The sequence below is a fragment of the Syngnathus acus genome, chromosome 19 (assembly GCF_901709675.1).
Source record: "Syngnathus acus chromosome 19, fSynAcu1.2, whole genome shotgun sequence".
Classification (NCBI taxonomy): domain Eukaryota; kingdom Metazoa; phylum Chordata; class Actinopteri; order Syngnathiformes; family Syngnathidae; genus Syngnathus; species Syngnathus acus.
Window position 1 is genome coordinate 5,231,640 of NC_051103.1, and position 21,040 is coordinate 5,252,679.

Consider the following 21,040-nt stretch of genomic DNA (forward strand, 5'->3'; position numbering starts at 1 on the left):
AACCCTGAAAAACATGCAAGACTCCATTAATTGAGTGCTGGTAACTACATTTGTGCAATTGCATTCATGTACAATAAAAAAAAAAAAAACTGCTATCCCATTGTAAAGCACCCATTATCAACTACCATTGCATACAGAATGAGGGACATATTTTTATCTATGTAATAAAAAAAACAAATGATCAGATATTACATTTTTAACTCTGCATCCTTATTTCTTTATATTTCAGAAACTGCTTGTCGCTGGCTGCTTACTTGCTAACTGGATAACTTTGTTTGCTTGCCTAAATACTTGTTCAACTTCACTGCATGACTGCACGGCATTGTACTGGAGCGTATCATTTCAAATTAAACCAAGAAATTTTTCCCTGATGTCCAGTGTGTTTTCTGACGGAAGCCCTGTCGTGGTCAATAGTGTTGGCTCGTGAGTGAACGATTCGTTCAAAAGAACGACTCTTTTCAGTGAACGGATCACTTCCTGAAGTTACTCGTGAAAATGGCGGTGTACCTAATGAAGTGTCCGTGTGACGTCAGAGATCAACCAGCCAATCACAAAGTGGGGGTGAGGGCGGGTGTGGCACTTGTTTAGGTACACCTAAAAATGTCGGTGTACCTAATGGAGTGTCCAAGTGACGTCACATCAACCAGCCAATCAGAAAGCGCCCTCTTGGGAGCTCGTTAAACACACCTGCGTGAAAAGTTTTAGCTTCTTTCACGTTCTGCAGGAGCTAAAACTTTTCACGCAGGTGCACTTAACGAGGGAATCACACGGACACTCCATTAGGTACACCGCTATTTTCAAGTGTACCTAATAACAGGCCACTCACTTTATTAGGGAAATACCATGGTCAAAGGTCAGGTGTCAAGCTCTGGTCCTCAGGGCCGCGTTCCAACATGTTTTCCAAGTGACCCTCGTTAAGTGCACCTGCGTGAAAAGTTTTAGCTTCTTTCACGTTCTGCTGGAGCTAAAACTTTTCATGCAGGTGCACTTAACGAGGGAATCACACGGACACTCCATTAGGTACACCGCCATTTTCAAGTGTACCTAATCACAGGCCACTTTATTAGGGAAATATCATGGTCAAAGGTCAGGTGTCAAGCTCTAGTCCTCAGGGCCGCGTTCCAACATGTTTTCCAAGTGACCCTCGTTAAGCGCACCTGCGTGAAAACTTTTAGCTTCTTTCACGTTCTGCAGGAGCTAAAACTTTTCACGCAGGTGCACTTAACGAGGGAATCACACAGACACTCCATTAGGTACACCGCCATTTTCAAGTGTACCTAATAACAGGCCACTTTATTAGGGAAATATCATGGTCAAAGGTCAGGTGTCAAGCTCTGGTCCTCAGGGCCGCGTTCCAACATGTTTTCCAAGTGCCCCTCGTTAAGCGCACCTGCGTGAAAAGTTTTAGCTTCTTTCACGTTCTGCTGGAGCTAAAACTTTTCACGCAGGTGCACTTAACGAGGGAATCACACGGACACTCCATTAGGTACACCGCCATTTTCAAGTGTACCTAATCACAGGCCACTTTATTAGGGAAATATCATGGTCAAAGGTCAGGTGTCAAGCTCTAGTCCTCAGGGCCGCGTTCCAACATGTTTTCCAAGTGACCCTCGTTAAGCGCACCTGCGTGAAAACTTTTAGCTTCTTTCACGTTCTGCTGGAGCTAAAACTTTTCACGCAGGTGCACTTAACGAGGGAATCACACAGACACTCCATTAGGTACACCGCCATTTTCAAGTGTACCTAATCACAGGCCACTTTATTAGGGAAATATCATGGTCAAACGTCATAGGTGTCAAGCTCTGGTCCTCGGGCCGCGTTCCAACATGTTTTCCAAGTGACCCTCGTTAAGCGCACCTGCGTGAAAACTTTTAGCTTCTTTCACGTTCTGCAGGAGCTAAAACTTTTCACGCAGGTGCACTTAACGAGGGAATCACACAGACACTCCATTAGGTACACCGCCATTTTCAAGTGTACCTAATAACAGGCCACTTTATTAGGGAAATATCATGGTCAAAGGTCAGGTGTCAAGCTCTAGTCCTCAGGGCCGCGTTCCAACATGTTTTCCAAGTGACCCTCGTTAAGCGCACCTGCGTGAAAACTTTTAGCTCCTGCGGAACGTGAAAGAAGCTAAAACTTTTCACGCAGGTGTGTTTAACGAGCTCCCAAGAGGGCACTTTCTGATTGGCTGGTTGATCTGTGACATCACTCGGACACTCCATTAGGTACACCGACATTTTTAGGTGCACCTAATAACAGGCCACTTTATTGGGGAAATATCATGGTCAAAGGTCACAGGTGTCAAGCTCTAGTCCTCAGGGCCGCGTTCCAATATGTTTTCCAGGTTACCCTCGTTAACACACCTGCGTGAAAAGATTTTGGTCATTTGCACGTTCTCAGGAGCTAACTGAGCTAGCTGTGACCTCACAGATCAAACAGCCAATCAGGGCGGGTGTGGCACTTTTCACTTTCATTTTTGACCATGATTTTTCCCTAATGAAGTAGTCTGTTATTAGGTAGACCTCATTCAAGATTCAAGAAGATTCAAGAATTTTTATTATTTTATTATATATTTTTATATACATTTGAGCATGCCAAACAAGGAATTTGACTTCGGTACATCTCAGCCTCTGTTCAACATTTAGGTGACTAACACTCAGGACATGTGCGAAAATTGACAAATATTCTCAAACATGGAGGGCAAAGAAAAAACTCAAAACTCCTACTAGGGGAAATGAGAAACCTTAAGAGACCAGATGGGAGGATCCCTCTTCTAGGATGACCAGGCTGCAATGGATGCAGAGTGGACACATAGTACACAATACAGACAATTCAAAAAAGGCGTCGAGAGCAGGATGTTATTGCACAGCAATGACTGAGACTAAGATTGGTGTGAGTTCATCAGAGCGACAGCCTGGGGAAGACGCTGTCTCTGTGTCTGCTGGTTTTGGCGTACAGAGCTCTGTAACGGGCCTTCTTCTGGACAGTCTATGGGGCTGGTCCATTTCAGGTCCCGAGAGATTGTGGATCCCAGGAACTTGAAGGTGTCTGTGGAGAGAATGGTATTACTGCGGATAGTGAGGGGTGAAAGTGGTGAAGGATCTCCACTGTCACCTCCAAGGTCTTGAGCGGGTTCAGCTCCAGGTGGTTTTGGCTGCACCAGTGGACCAGCCGCTCCACCTCCTGTCTGTACGCAGTCTTGTCACCGTCCCGGATCAGTCCAATGAGAGTGGTGTCGTCTGCATACTTCAGGAGCTTCACAGAAGAGTCGCCTGAGTAGCAATCGTTAGTGTAGAGTGAGAAGAGCAGTGGGGAGAGGACGTACCCCTGGGCAGTGCCAATATGGGTGGTCCGGGTGTCGGATGTAATGGTCTCCAGCCTCACATGCTGTCTCCTGTTGGTCAGGAAGCTGGTGATCCGACAGGTGGAGGCAGGCACCGCGAGCTGGATGAATGGACAATTCAATAGGTACACTACACGAGGCAAGAACATTAAATGAATAAATAAATGTGTAGCAAACGCTTCAGTGAACGATTCTTTTGAACGAAGCTTGAGTGAACCGATTCTAAAGATTCAGTTCACTGGAATGCACATCACTAGTGGTCAATCACCTCAAAGTCCAACATTAGAGCTCGCTATCCTCAACACTACCATCACATACAGAATAAGGAGGGACATACTTTTTATCTGCACTCAACTTACCTCACATTAGGCAAATGATCCAAGTTTGCCGTCCACGAGTTGAGTTTCGGGGTCTGACCAATGATGCGTCCCTTTCGACCGGACACCGGAGTGCTTGCAAAAGCTTCCCAAGTTTGTGTGGGTCATGTATCAACCGGCAGGGAGGAATCTATTATGGGTATTGGTGTTTTCATGTATTTAGTTATCTATGCATTTATTCATTTATGTATATTTTTAATGGTTTATGTATTTATCTATGCATTTATTTATCTAGTCATTTAATATGGCTTTATTTGGAGCGGAAGGGGTTTGAAGCGTCAAGGATTTGACAAAAGTCACAAACAATTGGCAAAATGAAACACTCCAATACAATAGGCCTTCTTCATATAAGGGAGTGAAAAAACATTTTGCATGCACAGTAAACTTCGTAAGAGCAGATAATTAGTCAAACATTCAAACAAAAGGCCACTTTTATAGGTCAATCCACTAATATAAAGCCACCACGTGTGTCTTTTATAGTACTTAGAATGCAAACGAGCTGGCTAGCATGAAAAAAATAGATGTAATACGAGCGGCAAAAGAACCCAAGCACCGTGCTGAATGAAGCAAAAGAGTGAATTGTGACGTGCTGTGCTCAAACCTCAAACGCGACTGCGTCCTCCAAGGTCGAAAATCCTGCAACAAGCAAAAAGACGTCGTGAAAAACGACAACGGACGACAAACATTTGCTCGTGTGCCCGCTTACCTGAGAGAATGCCGCGCTGTCGTCCGCCATCTTGCTTCACCTGTATTTGATAACTCCTCTCGTGCACACCGGTCTTCAATTCACCTGAATGCCTGACGTCACGTCCCCAATCCAAGACCACCTTCTCCACCTGCTGGGTGAACCGCACTTTGTACACTGGCGCCACCCAGCGGCCTTTTATGATGACTGCTTAGGTTTATACAGGATTTACGTTGCAGGACTAGAAATTAAAAATCTAACTCTTAATAATCGTCCCAGACAACAAACAAGAAAATCAAGTTCAATTTGTGTTTTATTTTTTAAAGCTAAAATCAAATAACAAATCGTTTTTCCAGTTTTAATATCTGTTTTGAAACGTAATATCAAATGACCAAATGAAAAGATCTTTCGTTCATTGTATTCCCAATTTAGAAACGCAAATCTGAAAAACAATTTGTGTTTTATACAAAGTTTTCAGATCGGGGATGAATCGAATTTCCCTCCCTCCATCATCACTACGACCTCCCCCCAATTCCATCAGTCAATTGTCGCCACTTTCTGGGGCATTTATCATTTTGACAGTTGCAGATAAGGCAATTATTTTGCTGCAGCAAGTACAAAATGTAGACAAGTGCTGCTGTGACACTGTGTCTCTTTTGAGGGCGTGTGCGTGTGTGCGTTAACCCGCTTGCAATAAAGCGATAGGAAATGGATGTTAGCCCCATTTGTCTCAAGTGTTTGGATTTGATTTTCTCTTTTCATTCCATACTTCATCGAAAAGCCCTCAGATGACAATACAATGCTGCAAATTCAGCAATCTAGCCTATCTATCACACGTCGGTAAATCTACTGTAAAGCCAGTGGTGCCAACGATCTCATTTACACCGCTAGAGGGCAGCAGACGATTAGTGTATTCGTATCGTCAATTTAATTTACAGCATCCGCCACCAGGAAACAGATCCTTGACAAACTTAATCAAAATAAATTAAGAATTTTATGTCATACATACACAGAAATGTACATATAGACATTATAAAAATGAGGTGGGTAATATTCCTTTTTAATAATAAGCCATAATAACAATACACATTTATCAGTGCACATTAAGCTACACTGTAGCTGCTACAGTGTGTAACTTTTTGGGTTCTTGTTGTCACCACAACAACGCTGATTAGGAAGATCTGCAATATAAAATAAAAAGAATCAAAACGTTCGAATCCACGAGAGGCGGGTAGGGGCTAGGTCGAGCCTACGTCATATCAAAGCGATGTGTAGGATTGAAGCCTAGGGGGCGCCACAAGCCACACACTGCAGATTTGAAAACTTCATTTGGTCCCAAAATATTTTCTTGTTAACATAAAAGCAACTGGAACATGCTGTCCCAGCCCGCATGGACTGACGCAGACTTGACGAGACCGACGGCCGAGCCTCCTCGGTAAATCACGTGGCGAAAAGAAGGCCGAGGCCTTTATTGCGGGGTCGCCTGTATATTGACTGCACATCATCGGAGGTCTCCTTTTGCTGGCTGCATTGTAAATCTCCTTTGCAAAAGATAAAGGGCACCTGCCTTCAATTCGACCTGAAACACACGACACATTCTTGAAGTCCAAAACGGCAGCAAGAGTAAAAAGAGCGGAGAAATGAAGCTCAAACTTGCTGCTTGGCGGGACATTGAGTTTCATCTGGATAATTGTCCAAAAACATCCATTCGTCCATCCATTTTCAGAGCCGCTTATCCTTGTCAATGGAATTCAAAAATGGGATTTTTATTGGTATTAATGTCAATCAGTTGCTTTATCCTTGCGATCATGGACACTAAAGACATTTCCTCATTTGAATTCTGGAATGAAGACGGACATTTTCTCACATCTCAGTTTTACTTCAATTTTACTCCACCACATTAAGGACAATGTCTTGTTTTCCCACTTTTATTTCCTGTAATGGCCATTTTTTTTTTTTTTTGGAGCGGAGTGACCTGGCAAGAAGGCCCGCTTGTCTTTACACATGAAATAAGCGATTGTTCGCGGCGGCTTAAGGGGAAGAGCTCCTGTGGTGTGTTGTGACACACGGCTACGGGCGTCCTTTTATACCTGGAGAGCCCCTTTGCCTCATTAGTTAACACACTTTCTTAGTTTTGAACAATACCTTAGCTTGGCGTCTTCCATCTTAACCCCCACTTTTCCTTCTCCGTGGATGCTTGCGGCAGAGTTGCAGAGAAGCCCCCCTCTGGTCCTAACAGCTTTAATACTTGTAATTATCTCTTGCTGGGGGAGGCTGGAAATTGGATTAGGGTGGTGAGTCTCAGCTGAATGAATTACCTCCATCTCCCCACTTGGTGGGCCACACACTGATAAAGTGCAGAGAGAGAGAGAGGGGGGGGGGGAAAGAGGGGGCGAGAGAGAGAGAGAGAGAGACGGGATTTGGATTCAGCCTTAGCATTCATGGCTTCCTTGTGGAAAAATGAAATTTTCCAAGAGAAGGGAGCGGCGTGCCGTGCCGGCGGTATCTGCCCACCGCATGTTTCATCTGCCCCCGCTCTCCCGGAAACGCAATTACCGCCGGCGTTATCGCCGCCTAAATGGTGACAAGTTTGGCAGTGGGGCAGGCGAAGCGTCGCAGCCGCCACGTTTTAGTGGCGTTACACCTTCACTTTTCTTTCCAAAAGTTACAATCCCACTTTTGGTTGCACGCCAACACTGATGCTAACATAGAGAGATGTGCAATGCGAATTAACAAAGGAAAACTATGAATACAACGTTTTGAGTGCCAAATCTTATAATTAACTAAGCTAACAAGCTAATTGCTTATGCGCGCTACACCAAACCACCGTGCGCCGCAGAAAACGATCCCTCAAATTATTTGAAAACAAATAAATATTTGTTTCCATCTACTTCTGCAATATTATGAGATGAGGTCTTTATTTTAGCAAACAGTGGTACCTTAAAGAATTTTGCTTTGGCTTGCAAGTACAAATTTGAGATATGAGCGACGTATGGAATTAACTCGCTACACAACAAGCAGCAGATCTAATTTTTTTGTAAGAAAAAGAGTCTTTAATTAGTTCCTTGCCTTTACTGTGAAACTAAACACAAAAACAAGAATCAGGAACAAGAGTTGTGTTGCTTTGACTGACTGACTTATTCTGTTTAGCTTAATGCTAACAACCGCCTCTGATGGGCTAGCAAACAGCATCAGTGTTAAATGTGTCCCACTGCTCCCCTGCCAACAACGCTAAAAAGTCTCAGTGCTGTTGCTTTTAACGGCCGCGCGCCGAGTCTGCATACATTTGCGGGCTAACTGGTTTGAAATTAGGATTTTATTAGAAATCATCAAACACGGGCCTTTAAATGAAGCCAAAACGACCTCAACTAAGCTGAACTAAAGAGACGTTTGTCTCGGCGGGGCCGTTAAAGACTTCCACTTCATTTGGAGCGGCGCCAATGTTGTTGTTTTCTCCGCATTTCTTTATTTATTTAAAGGCGCGCCGTTCATTTGGAAGCGAAGTTCCCGCTGTGCCGTCGCGAGCGGGCGTATCAAAAAACAGACGACAAAGTAGGCCCGGGCTCTGGCTCAGACACCCCCTCGTCTTTTTCCACTTCCCATTCCTTTAACCCCCCACCGAGGACAATCGTTGAAGGTAGATAAAAAGAACAACAAAAGATAATTAAATCTAAAAAAAGGGGAGGGAAACAGTCGGGGTTGGATTTGGGCACAGTGAGGGTTTGGGCTCATTTACGCCGGGCCCTCCAAACATTTACACTCTGCATTTGGACTGTCTTATCACTCTCATTTGCATTTGTCCGATTGCAAAAGCGGCCTATTTTCAAATTTTTTTTTTTTCTTGACATTTACGACGGGATTATCATTTTATCGCCCGGACGCGTCCTGTTGACAAAATCTGAAATTATAATACTGTAATGCCTCACGTAGACGCTGCGGCTATTTAGACTCGCCGGGATTTAATATTCATTGCTTTTGCAGCTTGGTTGGTTTTAGGGCGCTATCACCCTTATCCACCCTCCTCCCGACCCCACCCACTCGCCCACCCGCCACCGCCTTCCACGACTGGGACGCCGGCCTGCTGCCTCCCGCCGACCCCCAACATTCTCTCTCTCTCTCTCCCTTGTGCGCTGTCCCCAATCACTCTCCCTGTCCTTGTTTTTGATCTTCAAACGCTGGTTGGTATAATGACTACAAATCAGGGATGAAGGTGAGTGATCACAACGTGGCCCACCCATCCCAGCTGGCCTTTTTACTCCGCTCCCATGATGCATCTTGCCCAAGAGTGAGCGAGCGAGCGAGCGAAGTAGGAATTAACTTGAAAATTCGGTAAGCGTGCCTAAATAACAACACGCACACGACCGCTGATTTTCAAACACTGTGGGAAACGATCCCAATTTTTCAACTGACTGCTCTTTCACGTTCACCTGTTGCGATTCATACATTAGCATTTACAAAATATAATGATGGAAAGTTCTTTTGGTTTGGTGGTACGTCTCATGTAAAAGGTGTGCCTCGACGCGGTAGTGATTTGGAGACTATAGTGTTGTTGAAGTTTTGCTTTAGTGTTTTGAAGAGTTTGCCAAAGTTTAATGGCCACATGAGTTGCAAGAATTAAAAAGTGTCCCGGGCACGCTTGCGCTGGCATCCTTTCACATCATAACTTCCTAATGGGTTGTTTAGATGATTCACGCCAATCAAACATCTGTTCGCCACCGCGCTTTATCAAGAGGCGCACCTGCCGACCTCTGACTGACCCCCACGCCAAGGCCGGTATGTTGGAAATAGAAAGTAAAAAAAAAAAGAAATAGAATAAATAAAAAAAGGAAGCCCGGGAAGAGTTGTTACTTTTATGAGGACTGTTTACCTTGGTGGAGGTCTGCCCTGTCGCCACTTCTTTCTCCTTAATGTGCCCGGCAAGAAAAAATGTTTCGCTAGGGAGCAGGGGGTGAAATTTTTTCTCATCCAAATGGATGGCAATTTCCCACCATTTAGCACCTGAAGGTAATTAGCTTGAAGAGATTGCGGAGTGAGAAACACGTTCACGGGACATTAACTCTCGTACATTCTCCAGTTGCAGCGAATTAATAGGAAAGATTAAAGTTTAAAGAGAGCAAACGCCATTAGCGCAGGCGCGCACACACAAGCGCGGGCCCACAAACACACGGCGCCTCTCTGCGGCACCATCCTCAGCCTTTTTTACGACAAGTCTGGTTCTTTGCGCGGCATCGGCCCGGCGTTACGACAGCAGGTAATAAGTGGCGCAAATGAGAGTGCGGTGCAGCTCGGCAACGTGCCGCCATGAAAGGCTCCGATAGCCCGCGGTGGAATTTTTTACTTTGTCCGCCGACGCACTATAAAGAAAAGCTTGCATCGGATTTTTATTTTGTGCATGCAAAATTCAATTTGCGTTGAAATGCGTTCCAGCGCCCCCTATAGGAGACTCGAGGTATAAAAAAATGTGGACCGATTTCTGATGGTATACATAAAATAATTTGGTTATTTGAGCAGACTGGATTTTTTGGGTGGTACGCAATTTCAGTTTTTCAAAATCGTTGCAAGATTTAATGTTATTTGAAAATATTTGATTACGTGGAAAATTTACTGCGAGCGGTTTGCTTTTTTTAAAAAAAATGTTTTACAATGCTGCACTTTCCTAAACAGAAAATATTGAAGATGTTATAGGGGCTGCATTTTTATATTCAGTTGGAAAATGTTATTTATCGGATATTATGCGGCTGTCATTTTTCCCCCTAAAATTTTAATTTCTAACAGTTTTTGTGTAACAGTTTAAAAAAAAAAAAAAAAAAAAAAAGAAGCTTTTATTTATATATTTTTTTTTCCATCAGAGAAGCCACTACCGCCTCGTGTAAATTCAGAATGAGGAAAAAGTTGAGTCCTGCTTTAACGGCCAACGTTACAGTGCTCATCATTCAATGCAGTGTGCTAAGCGCAACCTTCCCTTTCTTTTTATGAGATCTGAAGCAAATTTTGCTGGGGGATCCTATAGGCCATTAAGCATGGAGTAATTTTATCCTTGTTTCCTTAATGACGCCATAATGGCGAGTGAATTTCTTAACTAAAGACCAGAGAACATTGTGAAGGTCAGCTTCATCTGTAGACTCCCTCATGCGCTTCTCCCAGAGATTGGAAAAGTCGGGCGTTTTTTGAGGAGTCATTAATAACGCTAAAGCTGAAGGCCTATTTGCGTCCTCGCTTTCTACCTTTTAATGCCACTCTCTCGCTTTTTCTCTCGCCTCTCATGCAGAGAGAATGAAGAAAGAGGGGGGAAATGGCAGCTCGCTGACATATAGATCCTAGACGCGGCGCCGTCGTGATTTAGACGCCATGCCTTTGTTATCACTTTAATCATTTTGCCTTATTGCTTTTATTTCGCCCGTGGACGAAACACTTGATGGGACAAAATGCCAACTGGAACTTTTTCTTTTTCTTCTCAAACTCTAATGAGAATTACAATCTCGCTGAGCCTTGAAATGCCGGCTGCTTTGTCCTGATCGCCTTAGATATTGTTGCAAGTCAGTCATTTGTCACGGCGAGGCATGCTGGGATGGCGGCCCGCTAATCAACACCGCAGTCTGTGGGCAACTCCTTTAAGTTTTTTTTTTTCTGCTGCCATAGCAACCCGAGAAATGCTGCTGGCTGAGGGGCATATATTTTTGGGAAGGAATTCTCAAAAAGGCCAGAGACACCCTGCCCCCCCTTCCCCTAACTCTAATTGGAATGAAGTGAGATTCAAATAAAAAAAAAAAAAAGAAAATTTAATTGCTGTGACAAGATGATCGATTACCTGTAAGTCCACCTGACACAGAAATGAGAGTTTTTTAATGACGGCCTGCTTCTTCCTGGACGTGAAATTCAAACGCTGGCACAGAGTCTACCTTTCAGACGTCAGCGCCGCGCGAGCACTTTGTCTTTGTCACCGCCGCGGAGGACATTGTTATTAGCCGTGTGCCTTTCTATTAAGCAATTCTTTTCCACTACAAAGAACATCTCTCTCCGTATCATATTTTCATACATGAAAGGTTAGCGATTTTTTCTCCCCGACTAATCGGCAACGAGATGACGACGAGACGTTCCTTCCTATTTATTTGATATATTTTTACATTAAATTAATCGTCTGTGAAGGAGCGCTAATTTACACTTCATAAAATTCACATATTTCTCTTTTGTTTCAAAGTGGAAGTGGTGCAGGTAGTGTATCCCCCCCCTCTCCCTGGTGGTCCTGTATTGATCTGGTTATCATGCTCAGATCATCATTACATGGACACAAGAGACAAGTGGTGTCATTGACTGACTGATGGGAGTGCAAACATCCCAAAGTGGTGTCTCCAGAATTGCCGATCACGTGAAGGTTTGGGTCCGATAAAACTGCTCGAATGGCGGAGTCAATCATTTTTTCTAATCAGCTCTAATCATTTTACAAAAACATTGTTATAAGAATGAAGTCGCAGACACCACCATTCAAGGAAAAAAAAGTCTGACTTTAAATAAGTCCTCCGGGCCAGTAGTTGGCGCTATACCACTAGTTTGACGCATTGGCGAATCATCATCTGTTCACAATTTTCTGTCTTGGAGTTGAAATTTTATATATCAAAAGTACGAGAAGTGTCGGTAGCACATGCGGATGTTATGACTTCACGTCGACTTTATATGTGAAATGTGTGCGTGTTAAATATTCATACCACAGCGTTGCACATATTGCTCACGGTGCAGGTATGCTGCTAGTGGAGCAGGAGCCATAAAAGTCACCCTCCCTTGACTGGCTTCCATGCAAAAAAAAAAAAAAAAAAGGGCCGATATTTCCTTTGCTTGATCACTCTGCCCTCATCATAATCACTTTTCGGGTTGATTGATGGCGCCGAGGGTCACAGTGCAGTGGAGGTGCAATGCTCTCCAGATGTTCGCCGCCTCCTAAGAGCTTTCTGCTCACCTGCCCCGCGACGCGCTTTTGTCTTATTACGAGTGCGGGAAATGGGCGACGCGACAGGCGCCGCTGCCCTCATTTGTTCTGGCGTTTGCCCGGTACACAAACGGCCAGTCGCTCGCCGTCTCGAAAGCGGGCACCGGGCCGTGGCGATCAAGCGCCATCGCCTTCCGAAGCGTTTGCATGTTTGTCAGGCACTGTTTCGTAAATCTTGCGCCCGCTTACACACTCGTGTACTTTCAAAGATAAATTGTCTCACGTACACTTTATTCTACTACAGCAAAAAAATGCTTGAATGCAAATACGTTGAGCTTAAGTGAAATACAACTGAACTGTATTTTGGCAGCTTTTCTTTTGATTACCACTAGAGGGAGCCTGTCTTCTACTAATGGTGCATGAACCACACTAAACAAATAACCCCTCTAAATGTTTTTTGTTTTTTTTTGCAGTGGAATACGAGCCACCCATGCGCCATTATTGATGATTTCATTATTTCATGTATGAGATCGCTCGACGTAAAATAAAGCATTATCATTCACGCCTCCCTCTCTTTTTTGTCACCGGTTGTTGGAAAGGTTAGGCAATTTGTTTTAATGTTAAAAGTGCCAGACTCCAAATGCCTTTAAACTCTTTTAACAAGCTGCTGATGTTACAACATCCACACGAGGAACTGAACTTTAACTCATAGCGCTTTGCCCAAACAGTTGGCTGGTTAGATCCAAGTGTACCTAATAAACTGGCAAGCGCGTCTTCCCACCCACAGACAAAGAAAAAAAAGAGAGGTGAGGGTGGGTGGATGGGGGGTGGGGGGGGGGGGGGGCGGGGGGGTATAAGGCCGTGCACGCTTGAGTGCATTTAAATCTTTACAAACTCTCCGCCTGACAGTGATGAATGTTACAATATGCTTAATGCACGCCGCTGTTACGTTTACGTTTCTATCCGGGCAAGGTGCATTAGACTCGGCTTAATAGCGGGACCCTTAAATAAGAAAAATTCAAGGCCTGACTTATATTTTTGGCCCAATATGGTATCGATACTTGTCTGTCCCTAATTAAAAGAATAGCTAAAATACACTCTCATGTAGTTTAGACTTTTTTTTTTTATACACTCCTGCAGCTCCAACTAAGGGCAAGGTAAGTTTGTTCAATGTACAAACGCAACGAGTTATCTGTTCACACACACGTGCTCACTCGGGCAAGGCTTATAGATTGAGCCAAACGGCTTCCGTGTCAGCGTATCACACTTTGGAGTGCGGCACCTGACTTGACATTGACACAAATATTCTCTGGGCCATATACTATCACCTCTGCAGGACTGTGTAGTATGCGTTGTGTGTGTGTGTGACAGCGTGTAAGCGGCGAGGTCAACCAATTAGATGCTAAATGCATAATAAAATCAGCTCGGATGAGGGCGCCACCGGCATCATGTCGAGAAATCCAAGTCAACGACCCCGTTTTATAACCTTGATGCCGATATAAACTGCGGCGAGCTCGTGTAAATACAATTAAAACTGTCAATGGACAAATGAAGTGTGTCGGGAGCAAAAAGTTTGGGTGTCAAGAGATTTAAATGTAAGGCAGGGGTACCTAATATTGTGACCGGCGAGTGTATCGGTTCGCCAGATGTCGCTTCGCTGACACGCTGCTTCTTTAGTTTTATGAGCCGTGCAAGGTGATGATGCTTCCCCTTCGGACGAGAAGAAAGGCTGTCAAACGTAAACAGCAAGCAGACAGGATTGACTGCCCCGATAGCGGGGGGTCCGCAACTTACGGCCCGTGAGCCAAACATGGCCTGCAATGAAAGCGGCAAAGAGCACCTTTTTTTTTTCCTTATGCCGAATATTTCGACATCATGCTCTGATTACTTTTAAAGAATTAAAAAAAAAAAATAAAAATTAGAATTTTCCAACGGAAGCCATGGCCTGCGTTCGGAGCGTAATGCAAAAAACACAAGTCCTTGAAATGTCCCACTAGGGGAAATAAACATTTTATACTCATTACTGATTTTAATTGTCCTTATAAGGCGACATATGTTGTGAGGGGTGGGCAGGCACACTAAACCCGAACAGTCGGGAGGGGATTTTACATCTACCATAGATCCAACTCCTCAGAACCAATTGTCAATGAAATTAAATTCTTAGAAGCAAGAACTAAGTTGTTAAGAACCAAACCCCTAAAATGAAATTCTTGGAACCAAAGTCTTCAAATTTTTGGAGCCAAACCACGTTCTTAGAACTGAAACTGCAGCTGAAGACGAAACAACATAAAAAAGGTGTCGGAGCAATGACCGATTTGCGCGCGGCGCAAATTAATTGCAATGCAGACGAGTGGCGCTGACAAATATTGCGCTGACGCTCTCTCAGCAGCTTGACCTTTGTCAGAAAAATCACGAGGGGCGAATGAAGCGCGGCACGTTTGCATCGATACAAAAACCTAGTTGGCGGCCGTGATGAACGCGAGGGCCCCTCCCACCGTCAAAATAATTCCAACCTGTGTTGACTTTCCATGGCGGTCCATTGAAACATAAAATGTCCTCCGTTGTCCAACTCTGCCAATTCCCCCTCACTCCTCCACCGCTCATTTTTCAGCGGCCTCCCGTTTGACGGGTGTATTTTGACAGTAGCCTCGCTCATTAGACTTAATATGCTGTTTCTTTGGCCATCCCTCATCATTTTTGGGCCTCATTGACTATTTTTCCTGATAAGATATTAAGCATTCAGACCTCATTTACATCCTTATTTTTCAATTTGCTGCCGCACTAGTTTAATTTATTCCATATAATTTCTCCTTCTGAGAGGGACATTAATCATTGCCTGTTCCTTTTAGTGCCTCTGGGATTTTCCCCTTCCCCTCTAAATCAATAAAATAAAGACTCTTCCTTTGCTGAATATGATAAAAGAGTTTTGCCAAGGGATATCAGTGTCCTGGCACTATCCCCCCCCCCTTCTTGTTTTATTCATTTTTAAATTCCACGCTTGTTTATGCGTCTCTCTATGCTTGTCACACAGGAAGGGAGGTCAGTCCGTTTGGGCGCAACCATTCGTTTTATCCTACCCGAGCGAGCGAGCGGCCTTCGTCTCCTCCATCTTCACTCGACGCCCTTTTTTTTTTCTCGCTCTCCCTCCATTTTTACATTTTATTTTTTAATAGCTGATGTGGGGTTGTCAAGTGTGAAGAAAGGGGAGGTTGTTATAGAAATTTAACTATCCTTTACAAATTGATTCACACTCCAGCGGCACACAAGGTCCGGTAGGTAAATTACCAGGAGGGACACAGTCTTAATCCTCGTGGCCTTAAAGTGGACGCTCGCTTTATTAAGAACATTTCCTGATCTTACTTTTAGTGGCGGCCTTGCTCATTACCACGGGGCGTTAATCTATATTAAATTATGAGCAAGAAAAAAGAAAAGAAAGGAAAGGTCCTCAAGAAGAGTTCAAGTCCCCAACATGGACTCTTAATGACATCATTCTTCGGCTGTCATTAAGGATATTAAAAATGCATTAAGAGGGAAAAGTACTGCTGAGTGGCGACAAATCAGCCAGCGTTTGCCCCTCAAGATTTCCAACTGGAAAAGTTTTTTATGGCCTCATACACTTTCTATACAGTTTGGCTGATTTTGTATGTTTATCACTCAAAGCACAATTAAGGGACTGAGCAAAACGGTGGTCACGCTTGACCTTTTATTTTCCGCCGTTCGTCCCAAACCGTGACGACTTGTTTTCCAACGGTCTGAGCTTACAAGAGTAAAGATTGTTCACATTCCGTCTCCGCTTTACCGTGTTTTATAAGCTAATAGCGGCCCATAATGTGTTTGTACTTGACATCCTGCGCGCACTTAACATTTGCACTCCATTTTGTCGGTCAGGGCCCAGTGGGTATGTACAACAATTTCATTTGCGCTATAGGCGTTTTTTTATTTTTCTATTTTTGAACAGGCTTGACTGAATACGCATCTTGTTGCATGTATAGAAACAGGTCAGTATGTAAGCTCGTGTACGATGAAGCTTCTTAGCGCATGACACGCCATTTTGTTGCCGGCGATGGCCGCCCGGCTCAATGGGGCACACGCGGCCAGACTGGCTGGGCCGAGCGCTCGTAAAACTGATGAGATCTTAGCGGGGCGATGGGATTCTAATGTGAATTAGAGTTAAAGAGTGTTCCCCGCCAGGCTCATGCTCGGGACAATCTCGCTCACTAGCGGGCATCCGTTGCTAATATGACATTCCCTGCCACGGTAGCTAATAATAATCACAGAGGGAGGGGTCCTTTATGGCTGCGAGGGAAAGGCGGCAATTCTGCCTTTTGTTTAACGCTCATCTCTTGGGAACGCCACACGATGATGACACTTTCCTAATTCTCTTTGTGCTTTGTTTACAAAGGAAGTGTGAAGAGAGCTTGGGCGCTTGGCAAGAAGTAGGCCGCGAACATAGCTCGGTCGCAAACTCCGTAAAATATATCGTTTTTCTAGCTCACGTGCTAGCTTCACTGCGAATATCGGTAATTAGAATCCTGCAAACTGCTATTGAACCAGAGTGGCGTCCACGTTAGCCTGCCGGCTTTACTTAATTATGACTTTCTGGGTATTGATGTCTTGTATTGATGTCAATTTAATAAGTGTAAATTCATTATGTCTTAAGATGAAATCATATGAAGTACTATGGGGTGACTTGTTAATTATGCGAAATTTGAATTGACAATGAGGACTAACATTGTGAACTGACACTTCTCCAAGAGTTGGAGCCACTAAATCAGCTCCCACAGGACAACTGCTCCAGCGGCTCCAAACCCCTTTGCTCGACCTCGCTTCCCCCCCCCTATGCCTGCCCACCGTCGGCTTAAATACAGGATTGGGCATTTAAATGATTTCACTTGTGACAGGCCTGCTGTGACAGAATAACACATTCTGCTGAACAAATAGGCCGTGGAGGCTGCCGGGGTCCCTGGAGTCATCATCCCCCCCCCCCCCGCCCTCTTCACAAGGCCCTGGAGCTTCGTTTTTGTAAGACGTGCTTGTTTCAGTATGGCGACACTTCTGGAAACATATTGGCCTTGTTACACTAAATGAAATGCTAATTCTCAAAGGCTATCTGGATGTCTTTCGCAGATAAAACGTCGTCTAAAGTAAAAATTGCAAGTGCAAAAAAAAAAAAAAAGTTAGGATGCGGTCTTTCTGAATTTACTTTTCTTTGTGCGCGAACCGGACAAAAGCCAGCGCTCATAGGCGGTCCGTCAAAGCTGTTCTCTAATCAACCAAGCGTGGTCCTCCCCCTTAAAGAATAGCAAGACATTATTCAACTTCCTCCTTCTGATCTTGAGGCCACAACAAGCCGCGCAGCCATGGCTGACTGGTTAAAGCAGAAAGAAAGAGTGGACAAAATAAAGGAGGGACACAATGTGCTCTTGTCGCGGGCCCGCCGATCCCGAGGCCGGACGCTTCGACCGCGGTGGCCTGACCCAATCAGACGCTCAAAAGCCTTGAACCCAAAAATGCCCTTCCAAAGTCAGGCGGTAAAAAAAAAAAAGCCGAACACGGGGGCTCAAAGTGAAGAATGCAGCAAAGGGGGAATTTTTGGAACATGTTTTACACCCAAGAGGTCGTTTAAAACAAAGTTTGCATGGTGTCTATCGATATATATATATATAAGAAAAATACCAGAATAAGAAGAAACAATCAAATAATATTATTAAAAAAAATAGGTAAGAAGGCCTATTTTGTCAAATAGAATATTTGGCATTCTTTTTTAAAAAAATAAAAAGTGAATTTTAGATAATACATAATACAAAAAATACTTTTAGTTCTAAAAGCATATATTTGCACTAAACAATTTGAGCTACAAAATCCAATACAATTTATAGTTCAATCAATTAAAACTATTCCTCAAACTGCCCCGGAAAAAAAGGCCAAGATAGTGTTGTACTAAAAAGTAATTTACTTTTGATACCAAAAAAAAAAAAAAAAAAAATCATAAAAGTAACTAAATGAAGTTGTAAATGTAAAAAATTGTGAGCATGGGGCTGGACGTTAAACGTCTCCGTGGCTGAGGTATTGCCCCCCTGTTACCACTTAGCCCTATTTGGCCACTCTGGCTCCCACTCATAATCGAGTGCCTCCTGCTGTGATTATAAATGGGCCCTCAATCAATAGCGATGGAGAGAAATGAAAAGAGAGCGACGTGGCGAGCGCCGCGGGCCTCGCTCAGGGGGCAAACATGATAGCGTTAGGGGAGAAGAAGAAAGAAAAAATAGAAAAAGGAAAAAAAAATAGGAGCAGCTTGAAAGCGCCTTTCACTCTGACAACGTTGTAATTATCCCTCGGGGGAGCGAGGGTCTTGTTATTAGAAAACAAACTCTCCCTGTTGGCCACTTGCGCTGAACACTGACAACACAGAGCGTGATGAAGAAACGCTCCAAAGACGCCGAAATAAATGAATAAAACGGATTTTTGCTTGGGATGGACCGCAGATCATGCATCACAGATGCAGACAGAGCACGCCACAATTCTCACAGGCATATATTCTTTATCCTCTGCGAAAAACAACGAATATTATTGCAGAATTTAAGTGCTAAAATACAAAAAGTGGATTTTTGTTGATCACGTGACCTCGCCCAGGTCCACTTGCTGCGATCCCGTCGGTAATGGGTTTATAAAAACGACATGAGCCAACCAGGCAGAAAGCAGTGGTGGTCAGTAAAATAGGTACAAGAGTGTGTCACATATCAGGAAATAATTGATGACCCCCCCGCAACCTCCTTCCTTCCTTCCCTCCCTTTCCGTTTCAATCTATGGCTCAGCAGATGAAACTAACGCTGCCGGCTTGCTTTGCTCCTTCGGGTCAAACAAAGCGCCTTTTCCCCCCGCACGCACACGGGCGGATGTGGGGCAAGTGTGTGGGCAGCCATGCTGAAAATGTCCCCGTGTCCTCCACAAAACGATACGAGCGAGTTTGTCGTACGCCGACGCGTGATTTGTCATTGACAAACTTGTAATTGTAATAAGAGGGGCTGCCATATTCATTGACCGGCTGATTCGGAGGAGGAAAGCCAGGAAGCAAAAAGGGACGTGAAATTGAATCCATTTTTTTGTGGATCAACAAAATTAGAATTTTTTTTAAACATTTATTTGTAACCTAGTATTTAAACAAAGGCGTGTAGACTTTTGATATCTGCCCGGATCCTGGTCCGAGCTCTGGGGAGGGGGGGGGGGGGGGGTTGTATGACATTACCAAGACAAAGGGACCATATGGGGAACAGAAGGATGTCCCGCTCGCTCCTTTTGGGACGCAGCTTATTATTCCCGTCGGGCGGTTACTTTGAGGTTGTCCCTTTTTTTTTTTTTAGCATAACAAGAGACGCGCGAGGGGCGAGTCATTTATGCGCACGACGTAAGGAGGAGGAGATTTATGGCCTTTGAACAAAAGTCAACACGCCGACGAAGGCTCACGGCGAGATAATGGTGCCACGTCGTGTTCATCAAATCAACATTATGTCAGCGGGCCTCCCGGGGCCGCCGTGTCACGCCACCATTATTCTTCCTGGACGCAACAATGGAGAGAGACGCCGTGCAAACCTCCGCTGCCTAAATGTGCTGTCTTGGCCTTTTCATTGAAAAAGCTGGAAAGTTTCACCTGAAGCTATTAGCTGCAGCTCCAGTGTCAATAATTATTCTGCTATCTGCATGTAATGAATTGACCGTTCCCATAATCCGTCTCGTAATGGCTTTAGGACACCGAAGGGTCCTCTAAAGAAGATGAGAGCATATTGATCCACAAGATGAATGCTCTTTAGGATGTTAATAGTCTAATTTGCCTTAATGATTTCTCCTCGTCAAGGACAGGATAATATACACTTAAAAAGGCATTCTGGGCTCCAAAGCGGAGCAAACTGGACGCTTCCTGCGTGAGAATGTCGGCCATCCCGCTCCAACGTTGGGGAATTGATGGCCGGGCCCGCCATTAGTTTGTCTTTATTTGCTTCCTTCCCGAGGTAATTATCCGGGATTAATGCCTTTTGTGGGGCGTCGTGCAAAATAACATTAGCTGTATTCCTTTCCACCATAACCGGCATACACCTAATAAGGGGATTTTTTCTTTTAGGACACACTTGATGGCTTGATGCATCACACAATTAGAGAGTGATGCTTAATTGCAGCTACTTTTTACAGTCCCGAATTAGGGGACCCACAAAAAAAGATTTTTGGTTACTTTTGCCACCAAAAAAAAACCCCCCAACCAAAATAAACATTTTTGCCCGAAACTGGAGCAGAACTCTCCCTCCAGAAGATGGAAGCCTTTCAGCATCCAAGGCAGTAACCTAAGCAATCCACGTTCTCTTCCCTTTTCCCACTGGCAATTTTTACATTTTATCATTGAAGTCAATGAGCCAATCTGCAATTGAGGCCGGCGAGAGCGGGATGAGTGTATTCAGAACGCGGTCACACAGCCAATCTCCCGCTAAAGAGCAGCGATAATGTAATAATGCCGGGGCTGTAATGGTGCTGAACAGCTCCCATTCATCCCGACACTACCTGATCATTGCTTGAACGGAAGAACGCATTACGCCGCTGGAAATGGCTGCAAACCTCAGATAATATCTCCGCAATGTGCGCTCCTTCCTTTTTGTTACCTCGGGTAACATTGCTGTCGCCGAGTAATAAAAGGCAGAAGCATCAGGATGAAATGGGAAAAGAGATTG

General features: G+C 44.3%; 1 protein-coding gene and 1 long non-coding RNA gene across 5 annotated transcripts in view; both read right to left on the reverse strand.

Moving 5' to 3' along the window:
* Positions 1–3,860: 3,860 nt before the first annotated feature.
* Positions 3,861–4,626, reverse strand: LOC119138829. The gene is made up of 2 exons (XR_005101237.1): positions 4,427–4,626; positions 3,861–4,356 (listed from the first exon to the last, which is right to left on the reverse strand). It is a non-coding gene; the product is annotated as an uncharacterized LOC119138829 (long non-coding RNA).
* An 818-nt stretch (positions 4,627–5,444) lies between these two features.
* fbxl15 (F-box and leucine-rich repeat protein 15) overlaps positions 5,445–21,040 on the reverse strand; it is a 74,049-nt gene continuing 58,453 nt past the window's right edge. For 3 of the 4 annotated variants that reach the window (XM_037279183.1, XM_037279182.1, XM_037279180.1), the window contains exon 15: positions 6,353–6,752. The gene's annotated coding sequence lies outside the window, so the exon portion shown is untranslated. Of the gene's footprint in view, positions 5,985–6,352; positions 6,753–21,040 lie in introns of those variants that run through there. The other variant, XM_037279181.1, reaches the window with a different exon arrangement.